The sequence below is a fragment of the Bos indicus x Bos taurus genome, chromosome 3 (assembly GCF_003369695.1).
Source record: "Bos indicus x Bos taurus breed Angus x Brahman F1 hybrid chromosome 3, Bos_hybrid_MaternalHap_v2.0, whole genome shotgun sequence".
In the NCBI taxonomy this organism is placed as follows: Eukaryota; Metazoa; Chordata; class Mammalia; order Artiodactyla; family Bovidae; genus Bos; species Bos indicus x Bos taurus.
The window spans coordinates 10,378,185-10,393,406 of NC_040078.1; positions in this window are offsets into that span (position 1 = coordinate 10,378,185).

Consider the following 15,222-nt stretch of genomic DNA (forward strand, 5'->3'; position numbering starts at 1 on the left):
TCACTTTTCACTTTCATGCATTGGAGAAGGAAATGGCAACCCACTCCAGTATTCTTGCCTGGAGAATCCCAGGGACAGAGGAGCCTAGTGGGTTACCGTCTGTGGAGTCGCACAGAGTCGGACACGACTGAAGTGACTTAGCTGTGGACAGCAAAGAGATCAAACTAGTCAATCTTAAATGAAGTTAACCCTGAATATTCATTGGAAAGACTGATGCTGAAGCTGAAGCTCCAGTACTTTGGCCACCTGATGGGAAGAGCCAACTCACTGGAAAAGACCCTGATGCTCAGAAAGACTGAGGGCAGGAGGAGAAGTGAGCAACAGAGAATGAGATGGTTGGGTGGCATCACTTACTCATTGGATATGAGTTTGAGCAAACTCTGGGTAATATTGAAGGACAGGGAAGCCTGGCATGCTGCAGTTCATGGAGTGGCAAAGAGTCAGACATGACTTAGCGACTGAACAACAACGAGACAAGATATGGAAGCAATCTAAGTATTTATCAGTAGATGAGTGGGCAAGGAAAATGTGGTAAATATTACCAATGGAATATTAACTAGGCATAAGAAAAAATGAACTTTTCCATTTGTGACAAATTGGTTGGATTTTGAGTATTATACTAAGTGAAAGAAGCTAAATATATACTGTATGATTTCACTTATATATGTAAAATCTAGAAAGCAAAACAAATGAACAAACATAACAAAGCAGAAACAGAATCATAAATATAGAGAACAAACAGGTGGTTGCCAAAGGGGAAAGGGATGGAAGGAAAAAAGAAATAGGTGAGGGATATTGAGGTACAGACTTCCATTTGAAAAATAAACGATCATGGGTATGAAGATAACTATGTGTATCTTTGAATGGTGACATCATAATTAGCATTATCCTTGTTGATCACTTTGAAATGTAAAAGGTAAAAACAAAAGAAGAATTAAACCAATGGAAAATAATACTATGTTTTTAATATGGAGACAAGATCATTAAAATATTAGTTTTTCATAAATTAACAAATGCACCAGATTTTGACTTGCTTGAATGTAACTGTTTTGAGTACGTGTGTGTGTTGGGGAAGGGTGTAATTTAAATAAGCTGCTTCTAAAATTTATATGAAAATTTTAAGCAAGCAAAAACATCTAAAAATATTCTAAGGAAGAATAGTGGCAGGTAAATATATTAGGTAAAAAAAAAAACATTTTAAAACAAATATGTAAGTGGAATAGAATTAAAATTCTTCATTATTTCCATATTTCACATTGTGTCAGAGGACTTTTCATTTGCTCCATGGAAGGGTAAGCCCAAAAGAATTCAGAAAAAAAAAAAGTCAATTGAATTTCAAAAAGTTTTTTTAATGCATAACTAAAATATTTGCCTGAAAAGCTGAAACAGTTTTTAACTTTAGCAAACTTTTCTAGAGAGGAAAGCTTATTTGAGTTTACAAAGAATAATTTTGAATATCAAAAGCCTAAGCACTGAAAGTACTTTGTATGTGAAACATATAATGTACACTACTACAGAGTTAGGAAGGATTTAGGTTTCTCTGTTGAAATAAAATAAAGATGTCTGGCTTCGTGGAGATGATAGCACTAGAATTAGCTGGTTATTGGGGAAGGCCCACTCTTGCACCTACTGGAGATGCCAGGTTTACCCTGCTGTAAAGAAGGAGGGGAGGCATCTGATAAAGCAGAAGTGCTTTATCACTTCCCAGCCTCAGAAAGCATGTGACTGCTGGTGGAGCAGAAATAGGTGAGTGATACATCCAAGAGGATGTCTTGGTGACTCCTCATTGTGTCCTATTTACTCCACTATAGGGTTAAGGGTGCAACTAAATGTCCAAGTGCCCTCAAGTGCTTGGAGAGAGAGGGCCAGTGGGCTGAGAGTAATCACAAGAGAGATGAAGCAAGAACCACATTGTTTGAAGAACATGACAAGACCAGAGTCATCTCAAAAGATACCAACAAGGATGACTACAAGGGTCATGTATCTATATTGAATCCAATATGGACAGATGGAAGTGACCATGGATCAAGTTCCTCTTCCTCCCTGCTAAGAAAACTAGAAGCCTCTGTTACCAACCCAAGGCTCTTGGACTCCTTAATCAATAAAAATTGATAGGTCAGACATGAAATTCAGGCAAGGTTTTATTGGGACTTGGGTTGTGGCACAAAGGAGTGAAAGCGAGGTAACAGGTTCCTTTGCTGGCTCCTGAGTGGGGGTGAGGGGGTGAGCTTGTCCTTTAAATATGATGAGGCTAAGGGCAGACCTCTTGGGTCAGGGCAGAGGAGTGGCTTAAGTGGTCTGCTCACCTCCTTGCTGGTGCTGTGTGCAGGATCATGCATAGGACCCTGCTTTCACTCAACACTTCAGAAGTGGCAGTTGGGTTTTTGATAGTTTTGTATTTTATTGTTCATAATTACCTGACTGCTTCCCAGGTGGCACTAGTGGTGAAGAACCTGCCTTCCAGTGTAGGAGACATAAGAGATGTGGGTTCAATCACTGAGTTGGGAAGATCCCCTGAAAAAGGAAATGCAACTCACTCCAGTATTCCTGCCTGGAGAATCCCATGGACAGAGAAGCCTGGCAGGCTACAGTCCATAGGGTCGCAATGAGTCGGACATGACTGAAGCGACCTAGCACACACAAAAGCCATGTGTGCAGTTATTTTTAGCTACTTATAGTTTCTTTGTATTTTGTTGTTGGAGGATAGGTTTGTCCAGGTGCAAGAACTGCAACAGTGACAGATTTTATTTTCTTGGGTTCCTAAATCACTGCAGATGGTGACTTCAGCTACAATATTAAAAGATGTTTGCTTCTTGGAAGAAAAGCTATGACAAATTTAGACAGCATATTAAAAAGCAGAGACATTACTTTGCCGACAAAGGTCCATATAGTCAAAGCTTTGGTTTTTCCAGTAGTCATGTATGGATGTGAGAGTTGGACCATAAGGAAGATTGAGCGCCAAAGAATTGATGCTTTTGAACTGTGGTGTTGGAGCATGTCACAGTCTTCATAGACCGGGACCTGGGGACTGGAGTCGATGAGAAGAAGGACGCAGGGACCCAAGTCTCGAGTGAAACAAGGGTACTTTACTTGCAGAAACACATGCTTATATATCTTCAATAAAATGATTACTCAGCCATTAAAAAGAATGAAATGCCACCAGTTGCAACAAAATGGATAGTCCTTTAAGTAAAAGGTCACTGAAGAGAGTCACTGAAGGGAGTCACTGAAGGGAATCCAAGCAGGTGGTCTCTCCCATGATCTCCGTCCTGAGAACTGCGTGCAGCTCTGCTTGTTCCTGTTTCCCAGGAACTGATAAGGAACAGAGAGTCTTTGAGAAATGGCACACAAAGGAAGAAAACAACATATTGGATCCCTTAAAGTTGAACATCCCCTGACAATTCCCCCTTTTTTATTTTTTCATAACTGGGGGTGACTGTAGATACTTTAGTGAAAAAGGCCCTGACCAATTGAGTTTGTTTAGTTTGAACAATTTTAGTAGAATGGCATCTGTATACTACAAATATAATCACCAGGATAATTATCAGCCTTATAGCTCCAGATCCAATACTATGTGTGATGCTTTGAAACCATCTTCGAGGGTCTAGCCCAGATAATTGATCAGCTAGCTGTTCAGCTAAGGTTTGCAAATTGTTGGAAGAGACCTCTTAGAGAAGGTTTCAAAAATTTCCTTCTACAATAATTGTACATTTAAGGAAGCATTATTATGTATATCTTGCAAATGAAATTTTGTTCCCAATTATAAGTTCTATGGTTGAACCGAACAGGAGTAATGCAAAATTGCATAGAATTTCAATCACATTTTAATAATACCTGTTTTTGTAAATCTATTAATTGATCTCAAACCCATTGGATGGCTGTTTTTAATTCCTGGGTGGCCCACATAGTATGAGCATCTTTAGTCCAATTTTGAATAAAGTTTTGTGTTTGAATTGAAGTTTGTAAAGCTATGCCTGAGGCAGCAGCAGTGGTGCAAATGGCTATTAGTCCCAAAATGCCAAGAATTAGCCATCCAATGAATCGTTTAGCTCGTTGGAGTAATTTAGTGAGTAACCAGGAGGCAAGTCCTGCCATGGGACCCTCTTCACAGGGTCACTGGAGATCTACTGGCAACCATAGGCTATGTCAAGATTGAAGAATCAAAAGGGATTCGTTTTTTAGAGAAATAGAGGAATGAAGACAAGTATACAATTTGCAATCTATAAGTCTTATTAAATTGTAAGTTTCCTATGGCTATTACAAAAGGAAGGGGAACACAAGCTTGTATAAAATATGAATGATTATAATGGAAGGAATAGTTACTATGACTACAACTGGTCCCTGTGAAATATCCAGTCCCAGTTCCAAGTTTTTCAGTACTTGCAGCAAGTTTCCAGATGTCCCATTGTTCAGGCCCAATTCATTTATTGAGGACGATTCAAGGGCGAGGAGGTGTCATTCGGCCGTCAAGCCAGCCAAGAAGTCCTTTGTCATGGAAGTGTTCCATTGAACTGTTGGTAACCTTCCATGCTACTTGAGTAACATAATCACACATAGTACTATTAATATCATCTGAGCAGTTAAATAGCCACATATCACATACCATGGGGTCCCCAATCAACAGTGGTGTAATTGGCCACAAACATTAATTTCCCTGACTTAGCTTGACATCTATCCCAATAAACAGGAGTATATTTAAAATACTTATAAGTAAACCCCTTACATTCTGACTTTTGTCCTTTTCCTAGAATTTTGGTAGTATTGACATGGTTCTCATAAAAGGACAGGGCAGTAAACAGTCCAAGCAATGTGTGGAAGTTCTATTTTGGAGGCAGGTGAAAGCCCATGTTTGTTGACTAACATTAATACATAATTCTGCTGGGCCAATGCATAAATGAAGGATTTCATAGCCTAGAGAAATGTTAATTACTCTTCCTTCTTCCTCAGGATGAGAGGGCCCCTCCAAGCTCCAAGGAGGAGGCATATGTACTGAGTCATTAGTGGATATGATAGGTCCTATATCTGTCCATTCTGCTGCTGCTGCTAAGTCGCTTCAGTCGTGTCCAACTCTGTGTGACCCCATAGACGGCAGCCCACCAGGCTCCCCCGTCCCTGGGATTCTGTCCATTCTACAACCTGAAATAAAGAGGGGTTAGGTATATAAGCCCAATAAGTGTGATTAATCAAGTCAGCCTGAGCAGGGGAAGCAAAAGCAAGCAAAGCAACCATAGAGACAAAAATATTCTCAGGATTCCAAGGCATTCCCTGTTGAGAAACCAGATTTTCAGCTTGATTAGTAAGAGTTTTTATCTGTCCCCAAGTAGGGAGATCATGAGGTCAATGACATTGAGTAAGGCGTTTCTCTGAAATTTTTAAAGCCGCCATGGCTTGTACTGGAACCTCCCCCTCCCAGGGATTTTGCCTTTTTCTCTCTATCTTGAATGCCAGTGGCTCCCCAGGGGCAGATCTTCCTAAGAGGGAGCCAACTGACTTCGTTGGCTCCATCTGGAGAAATACAAGTATACCCCTTTCCATGTAATATTACTTTCCCAGATTTCCATTGTTTAGTCAGCCTGTTGTGATACCAAATGGGCAGAGGAAGAGAAGTGTCCTTCAGTTCCTTGAAATGTTTTTCTGCTTTTGTCAAAATACCTCCTTGCAGTAAGTTAAAAAAATTTAAAACAAAGCTGTATTAACAATAGTTATAGGACTAGAGAATATATTGCATTGGAATCTAGTATAGTCTGCTCTGGGTAAGGAAGATAAAAATGTTCCTGTGTATTCCCCCTTTTTAAATTTTTTTATTTGTAGTTTCAGTGTATGGTATGCTTGTTCAACAATGCCTTGTACTTGTGGATTATAAGGAATGCTTGTAATATGTTTAATAGAAAATGATTGTAGGAATTGTTTGAATTGCCTAGAAATACAGGCAGGGCCATTGTCTGTTTTTATAGAACTAGGTGTTCCCATGATAGCAAAACAAGCTAACAGGTGGGTTATAACATGTCGTGTAGCCTCATCTCGATGAGGTGTGACCCATATAAAAGAGGAATTTGTATCAATTGAGACATGTAAGAAGGAAGAGGAAGAAAGTTCAGGACAATGAGTTACATTCATTTGCCATAGTTCATTAGGTTGTAGTCTTCGAGGATTAATACCTTATGCAATAGGTCAAAGATGTAAGGGCCTACAAGTAGGGCAATTATTAATGATTTCCTTAGCATGGCTGTATGGAATTTTCCAAATTTGGTGTAATGAACCAGCATTATTGTGTAAGCATGTTGCTCTTCAGGAGTAGCAAAAGAGACAAGTTTATCAGCTTGTTCATTGCCATGAGCCATAGGGCCAGGAAGGCAAGAATGTGCTCAAATATGGGTGATATAAATGGGGGAAGTGCAGTTCCTAATAAGAGATTGTAGTTTGAGAAAAAGTTGTTGAGTAATAAACTGATTAGAATTTATGGTAGAAGTTTCTATATATCGTAATACAAAAACTGAATATAAAGAATCAGAAACTATATTAATAAGGTAAGGATGTAGGTGAATAACTTGAATAAGAGCATATAATTCATTTTGTTGAGCACAGTGAAATTTAGTATTAAAAACTTTATATTCTTTGAGAGACCAGAATGAGGCTTTAGCATTTTTAGTCCCATCTATATAAAAACATCGGCTTGAGGTATAGGTTGTGATGTGACAATGCAAGCGATAATAAATTCAGTATTTTTGAAGAAATTCCAAAGTTTGTTAGAAGGATAATGAAATGAAATTTATCCAAAATATTCCAAAAAGGCTATTTGGAAGTTAGTAGAAGTTTGTAATGGCAACCCACTCTGGTACTCTTGTCTGGAAAGTCCCATGGATGGAGGTGGCTGGTGGGCTGAGTTCATGGGGTCGTGACAAGTTGGACATGACTGAGCGACTTCACTTTCACTTTTCAGTTTCATGCATTGGAGAAGGAAATGGAAACCCACTCCAGTGTTCTTGCCTGGAGAATCCCAGGGATGGGGGAGCCTGGTGGGCTGCCATCTATGGGGTCGCATAGAGTTGGACATGACTGAAGCGACTTAGCAGCAGCAGCAGAAGTTTGTAAAGCCTTCTCAAATTGAGATTTACTAATAGGTACTACAATTTTATGAGGATCAGAGCCAATTAGAGCTCTAGTTCTATTTCTCCCATTGATAATTATTATAGCAATCAAATCAAGATAGGGTATAAGTGACCTTGTCCCTCTAAAATGGGTATATACCCATTCTATTGGGTGTTCTTGTTGGGCAAGAAATCCTGTAGGGGAATGGAGAGAGGGAAGTATAAATAAGTCTAGAGGTAACTCAATTCTAATATGAGTAAGAAATTGCTTTTGCAATTTATTTTGCACTAAGCAGAGTTCCTCTCATGCCTCTTGGGAGAGTGAACAAGGGCTATTTAAATCAGGATCTCCTTTTAAAGTGTTAAATAAATTAGTCAGTTGATAATTTGCTATGCCCAAAGAAGGTCTAATCCAGTTTATATCACCTAAAGTTTTTTGAAAATCATTCAAGGTTGATAATTTATCAACACAAATCTGTGTCAGTTGGGGAGTGATACTTTGTCTATTAACAATAAATCCCAAGTAATGGTAAGGTGTAGAGGTTTGAATCTTTTCAGGGGCAATAATCGGAGAGGGCACTGGCACCCCACTCCAGTACTCTTGCCTGGAGAATCCCATGGATGGAGGAGCCTGGTGGGCTGCAGCCCATGGGGTCTCGAAGGGTCGGACACGACTGAGCGACTTCACTTTCACTTTTCACTTTCATGCATTGGAGAAGGAAATGGCAACCCACTCCAGTGTTCTTGCCTGGAGAATCCCAGGGACGGGGGAGCCTGGTAGGCTGCCGTCTATGGGGTCACACAGAGTCGAACACGACTGAAGTGACTTAGCAGCAGCAGCAGCAGCAGGAGCAATAATTAATCCAGAATCTTTTAAGTATTGTTGAGCTATGTCAAGCATCTGCTGAGTTTCTAAAATAGAAGGAGCTGGAAAGAATATATCATCCATATAGTGAATAACAAGAAAGTTAGGAAATTGTTTTCTCACAGGTTCAAGAGCTTTGGCTACATAATATTGACACATGGTGGGAGAATTCATCATTCCTTGAGGCAATACAGTCCATTGATACTGTTTGTGAGGCCCGATATGATTAGGATAAGGGAGAGAGAAAGGAAATCTCTCTTGGTCTAGAGGATGTAAAGGTGTAGTAAAAAAGCAACCTTGCAAATGTATTATAATAATATGCCAGTTTTGAGGAATAGTGGTAGGTGATGGAATTCCTGGTTGCAATGCACCCATAGGTTTCATGGATGCATTAACCTTTCAAAGTTCTGTTAAAAGATGCCATTTGTTAGATTTCTTATTTATCACAAAAATGGGAGAATTCCAAGGGAACAAGATTCCTCAATATATTTTAATTTCAATCGTGTTATCTATAAGTTCCTTAGTAGCTTCTAATTTCTCTTTTGTAAGGGGCCACTGCTCTGTCCAAATAGGCTAATCATTTTTCCAAGTTATTTTAATAATTGTATTGCTTATTAAATGAGTGGTGGCCCCTAGGAAAAATGTGGAATATATATTTGAGTTTGCCATTGCATAAGTAAATCTCTTCCAATTAAGGAGTGCATCTATCACATAAGGTTGTAATGTTGCAGGCTGGCCTTCTGGTCCCTCACATGGATATATTTGGACACTTTGATAAACCTCTTGTACTTTGGTTTGAGATATTCCTGCAATGTGGCAAGAAATTATTTGTAAAGGCCAAGATTTGGGTCATAAATGTTTGGAAATAATGGTAATATCAGATCCAGTATCAAGAAGACTAGAAAAATCTTTTGCCATTAATTTTGATATTTATATTTGGTCATGCAGATGACACCACCCTTATGGAAGAAAGTGAACAGGAACTAAAAAGCCTCTTGATGAAAGTGAAAGAGGAGAGTGAAAAACTTGGCTTAAAGGTCAACATTCAGAAAACTAAGATCATGGCATCCGGTCCCATCACTTCATGGGAAATAGATGGGGAAACAGTGGAAACAGTGTCAGACTTTATTTTTGGGGGCTCCAAAATCACTGCAGATGGTGACTGCAGCCATGAAATTAAAAGATGCTTACTCCTTGGAAGGAAATTTATGACCAACCTAGATAGCATATTCAAAAGCAGAGACATTACATTGCCAGCAAAAGTCCATCTAGTCAAGGCTATGGTTTTTCCAGTGGTCATGTATGGATGTGAAGAAAGCTGAGCACTGAAGAATTGCTGCTTTTGAACTGTGGTGTTAGAGAAGATTCTTGAGAGTCCCTTGGACTGCAAGGAGATCCAACCAGTCCATTCTAAAGGAGATCGGTCCTGGGTGTTCATTGGAAGGACTGATGCTAAAGCTGAAACTCCAGTACTTTGGCCACCTCATGCAAAGAGTTGACTCACTGGAAAAGACTCTGATGCTGGGAGGGATTGGGGGCAGGAAGAGAAGGGGATGACAGAGGATGAGATGGCTGGATGGCATCACCAACTCAATGGATGTGAGTTTGAGTGAACTCCAGAAGTTGGTGATGGAGAGGGAGGCGTGGCGTGCTGCAGTTCATGGGGTCACAAAGAGTCGGACATGACTGAGCGACTGAACTGAACTGAACTGAACTGATGCATATTCAGATACTAATGATGTCCATAAGGATTGCTTTTGATCTGTACTACCAAATACACCTGTCCGTATAATATTAGAGGAGTTAATAGAAATGTAAGGTAAAAGAAGTAATTGGGAAATTTTGTCCCCATTTTTGAATTGCCACAGTATCTGCGATGACATCATAATTTGAATTTTTCCCTATTAATCTGAATCAATTATTCCAGGATGAATAGTAATTCACTTAGAAGTCAGACTAGTTTGGCCAAGTATAAGGCCAAAGGTTTATGGGGGTAAGGGTCCACAAAGTCCAGTAGGTATTCTAGACGGAACTGCTTGAGGAAAAAGAAGAAAATCATTCAGGGCTGGTATATTGATGGAAGCACTGCCAGATGTTGAAGATTTGAGGGAAAAGATGGAGTTTGCCTCTAGTTTTTGTTGCTGGTGACCTGGGGAGTCCCCATCTTTGAGTTTCCCAAAATAGGGTTCCCTTTAACATCATACTTAGATCGACATTCTTTAGCCCAATGTACCCCTTTATGACATCGAGGGCAGACCCCTGGAGGTTTTTTAGTAATTTTAATTTTTTCTGTGTGTTTTTTTAGGGCAATCCTTTTTAAAATGGCTTTTATCCCCACAAACAAAACATCCTTCATTCCCCTTTTTAAAGGCAGTAGCCATTGCTTCAGCTAACATTTGCATTTTCTGAATTTCTAATCCTAAATTGTGACAAGCCTTCAAATAATCAATAACATTCCCAGTTTCACGGATTGGAGCGATGGCTCTCTGACATTCCTGATTTGCATTCTCATATGCAAGCAGTTTTTCTAATTGCACTCTGGCCTCCTCTCCGACAACAATATGGGAGATAGCAACTCCCAGTCTAGCTAAAAAATCAGCATAGGCTTCATTAGGCCCTTGTAATATCTTTGTGTAGCTACCTTTAGGTTCCCCTTGAGGAGTAATTTGATCCAAAGCTTCAAGGGCAACTTCTTTCAATTGCTCATGCCACAAAGGAGGGCATTGTATCTGAGCTTCCACCAAATCAAATTGCTCCTTACCAGTTAACATTTCACAAGTAATTTGATTTTGGGGAGTGCCAGCTTGAGCATTAGAATTGGCATGATCTCGGGCAACATCATGAAACCACATTATCCACTGAAGATATTCTCCTGATTTAAGAAGAGCTTTTACCAAAATTCACCAATCATAAGGAATAAAATTTCCAATAGAAGATGCCATAGCGTTTAGAAGTTCTATGGTGCTGCTGCTGCTAAGTCGCTTCAGTCGTGTCCAACTCTGTGCGACCCCATAGACGGCAGCCCACCAGGCTCCCCCGTCCCTGGGATTCTCCAGGCAAGAACATTAGAGTGGGTTTCCATTTCCTTCTCCAATGCATGAAAGTGAAAAGTGAAAGTGAAGTCACTCAGTCGTGTCCGACTCTTAGCGACCCCATGGGCTGCAGCCCACCAGGCTCCTCCATCCATGGGACTCTCCAGGAAAGAGTACTGGAGTGGGGTGCCATTGCCTTCTCTGTTAGAAGTTCTTTAGTAAAAGGCAAATGAGGGCCGTATATAGTTACAGCCTTTTTCATTTGTTGTATGTGAGAAAAATCAATGCCTTCATATTGAGGTATTAGTTGCCCTTGAGCATTAAAATTTTTTAACACAGGAAAGGCAAAAAGATCATCAGACTCAGAGACTTGAGACTGAAAAGCCAGTAAATCAGAAAGCCTTCATCATAAAGGAGAATGAGTGGATCATCTGTTTTCATAAATATTAGTGTGTGTTAGGGGCTTATCATTGTCATCAAAAAAGTATTGTTGGCTTTAGTGTCAAAGAGAGCATCAGAAAAATCATCATCACATTCATTTTGTCCTCAAATTGAGGGGACCTTTGGTTTCATGCCTGTTATAAGAGGAGGAAGAGCATTTGGGATAGCTGGAGCAGGGATGGTGGGAAAGTTCTGAAACATTTTATGTTTCTCTAATTGGGCCTTTTGTAAAGTCTCATCATCTAATTCATATTCGTATAATGAGCATTCCACTTGTTGAAGAATATCAGGGAGGGGAAGAATTGCCTTGAAATGGCAAGATCATGGCTTTAATTAAGGCCCACAAGGGCAGAGACATTACTTTGCCAACAAAGGTCTATCTAGTCAAGGCTATGGTTTTTCCAGTGGTCATGTATGGATGTGAGAGTTGGACTGTGAAGAAAGCTGAGTGCCAAAGAATTAATGCTTTTGAACTGTGGTGTTGGAGAAGATTCTTGAGAGTCCCTTGGACTGCAAGAAGATCCAACCAGTCCATCCTAAAGGAGATCAGTCCTGGGTGTTCATTGGAAGGATGGATGCTGAAGTTGAAACTCCAATACATTGGCCACCTCATGAGAAGAGTTGACTCATTGGAAAAGACCCTGATGCCGGGAGGGATTGGGGGCAGGAGAAGAAGGGGATGACAGAGGATGAGATGACTAGATGGCATCATCGACTTGATGGGTAAATTCCTTGATGAGCTTGGGTAAATTCCAGGAATTGGTGATAGACAGGGAGGCCTGGCGTGCTGTGATTCATGGGGTGGCAGAGTCAAACACGACTGAGCAACTGAACTGAACAAAGGCCAGAAATCTATTGGAATATTTTCTCCCCATCTTGCGGCTTGTTCAACATTTTCTTTAACCCAGTTCCAAATTTCTAAATCAAAACTGCCTTCATCAGGGAACCGGGGATTATATTCAACCACTGTTTGGAGACAAGCCTCTATCTGCTGACGTGAAACTGAAAGTCCTTGAACATTAAATAAATGATGAAGTAAAGTAGAAAAGTGGTGGGGCTTTCCAGCCGTTTGTCCCATAACCCTGCACTTACCGACCTCCATAGGTCCTAACGGTCACTCCGTCCGCTTGCCAAGGGCGTTCACCAGGTCCCTGTTCAGGCGCCAATTGTCATGGTCTTCGTAGACCAGGACCTGGAGACGAGTCGACGAGAAGAAGGATGCAGGAACCCAAGTCTTGTGTGAAACAAGGGTACTTTATTTGCAGAAACGCATGCTTATATATCTTCAATAAAATGATTACTCAACCATTAAAAAGAATGAAATTCCACCAGCTGCAACAAAATGGACAGTCCTTTAAGTAAAAGGTCACTGAAGAGAGTCACTGAAGGGAGTCACTGAAGGAAATTCAACCAGGTTCTCTTTCCCATAATCTTAGTCCTGAGAACTGAGTGCAGCTCTGCTCATTCCTGTTTCCCAGAACTGATAAGGAACAGAGAGTCCTTGAGAAATGGCACACAAAGGAAGAAAACAACATATTGGATCCCTTAAAGTTGAAAGTCCCCTAACAGGAGAATAGTCTTGAGAGTCCCTGGTTTGCAAGCAGATCAAACCAGTCAATCTTAAAGGACATCAATCTTAAATATTCATTAGAAGGACTGATGCTGAAACCAATGCTACGATCCTTTGGCCACCTGATGTGAAGAACCAACTTGTTAGAAAAGACCCTGATGCTGGGAAAGATTGAAGGCAGGAGGAGAAGGAGATGATTGACAGAGGACGAGATGGTTGGATGTTATCACTGACTCAGTAGACATGAGTTTGAGCATGCTCTGGGATATGGTGAAGGACAGAGAAGTCTGGCGTGCTGCAGACCATGGGGTCACAAAGAGTTGGACACAACTGAGTGAATGAAGAACAACAACAACTAGCACTGCAACATAGGGTCCCAGGCCCCAGGTCTAGACTGTCTCACATCCACCAGAACATGATCTACTCAGAGGATAATGAGGAAGAAAGGGGAGGACCAGGACCTTGAGTTTCACTGTTTAATCATAAAATGACTTAAGTACTAAATTGCCTAAGTTTATAGGAAAAAGACTAGTTGACTTTTTCTGGCAGACTCCTGAGTGGGGGTGAGGGGTAGTCCTTTAAATGGGATGAGGCTAGGGGCAGACCTCTTGGGTCAGGGCAGAGGAGTGGCCCAAGTCAGGCCCTTTTTCTACCTGACTTTTTCAGGCAGATTGGGAGCTCAGAATTACAAAGCAGACTGAATTGCAGAACAGTTTTAGAGTTAGATTTGTACATGCAATAGCCTATATAGCTTATAAAATGCATAATCACTTTATAGATTTTATGTGATATTTCTGTATTGTAAAAATATTTTGCAATAAGAATACTGTGTATTCATATATATCTTATGTATCTTTTAATAAATATACCAGTATTATAAGTTTGACTTCCTCAGTAATTATCAATATTGACCGCTATAGTTTGATTCAACACCTATTTTTTAATCACAAATTGAGTCTAAAGTTCACCCTGATTCTTTTTTTTTATTATTATTATTAAGATGAGGAATAGCACATTGTCTTCTATTATTTCATTTCTAACTCAGTTGCTTTAATTTTATGGAAGTTTTAAGTCAAAAGTCCTTTAGCATTGACTTTTTTTTCAGATTTTTAAGACTAATAGAACTACCTATTTTATCAGAAAGGTGCTATGCTGATTCTTTTCATATTTCCATTTAAGTATGTTTCTTTGCCTTTGTGAATTTACATATAAAAGGCAGGAGAGGACCCAACCTGAACAGCCTTTTTAAAACTCTCTTTGGCTCCTCCTGATCATACCCTTGCCCTCCTGGCTTCTCTCCTATCACTAGAAGTTCCCATTTGGATCTGCTTCTAATTTTTCTTTCTTCTTAGCTAATTTCATAGCATTCTTTCAATGCTTTGATCCCTGAGCTGTTAGTCTTCTCTTCTTTTGAGCCTGCTATATATCCTGCCCATGAAAGAGTCCTTCTTTAAGCCTCACAAGGACTTTTTCATGTGGCTTATCTCTAGCCAGGAGAAGTGAAGAGTCAGACTAAGTCACGTAAGCTCCATGCACGTCATATGTGGTTAGTACTTCTCTCCACTCAACTTCTTCACTTCCCACAACCCTGGTTTCCTTTCCTTTGAAGTCCTGCATGCTTGGAAATATTCTCTCTAGAAAGATTTTAGCTCACTGTAAACCCATTTCCTAAAAGGTATTTATATTTTCACTTTGTTTATCGTATTAGATTTCTGCACAGTATCCTTCCTAGTGACCACTTGTTCAAGCGTCCAATTTATGTTAGAAGATTCAGTGAAGTGGTGATTTTAATGTGGTTTATACCACATTAAAAAGTGAAATGGTCACTTTAAATTTAAGTTTGAGATTGAACTTGGGTGGCCTCGACCTACATCAGCTTGGGGTGGGGCTTGGATTCCCAGAAAGAGATTGAGGCTGGGTTGAGGCGAAGAGAACATCAGATCTTAGCCACTAGACAAGTGGTCAGTGATAAGGGCCCTGTCCCTTCGGCTTTGGAGAAAAGAATCCACACAAAGAAGGAAAGTAGTAAACCAAATAAAGTATTTATTTAGAGGAAAAGAGGACAGGACCTGTGGATAGACACACAGGCAGACCCAGAGTTCCCGAGTCACACCCTTGTAGTAGTTTGAATTACTTGTATTGGGTATTTCTTCCAAGTTTCCTTTGGCCAATCTTTTTGATTTGCCTGGTTCACAGTCCATATTTCATATGTCTTAGTATCCTCCC